The sequence below is a fragment of the Belonocnema kinseyi genome, chromosome 4, assembly GCF_010883055.1.
Source record: "Belonocnema kinseyi isolate 2016_QV_RU_SX_M_011 chromosome 4, B_treatae_v1, whole genome shotgun sequence".
Lineage (NCBI taxonomy): Eukaryota > Metazoa > Arthropoda > Insecta > Hymenoptera > Cynipidae > Belonocnema > Belonocnema kinseyi.
Window position 1 is genome coordinate 26,621,961 of NC_046660.1, and position 298 is coordinate 26,622,258.

A 298-nucleotide genomic window follows, 5' to 3' on the forward strand; every position below is an offset into this window, starting at 1 on the left:
AAATTTACTTGAATTGATTTGATATATTGAGTTTTAATACCTATATCTTTAAATGCTTGCAAACATTTTGACTGAAGGCCAACAGATCGTTTACGAATTCAAAAAATACCTTAAACGATCAAACGTTCTGTGATTATAAATTATTTCAACTATTACCCATGGCAATTTAGTATTTTATTCTGCACTGGTCCAACACAGAGAAAGGTAGGGTTATTGAGCAAAGGTGTTAAATCAGATGGGAAATCAATGTATATAAGCAGGGTTACGGGTCAGAAAAAAATGGTATTTATTAATGTCA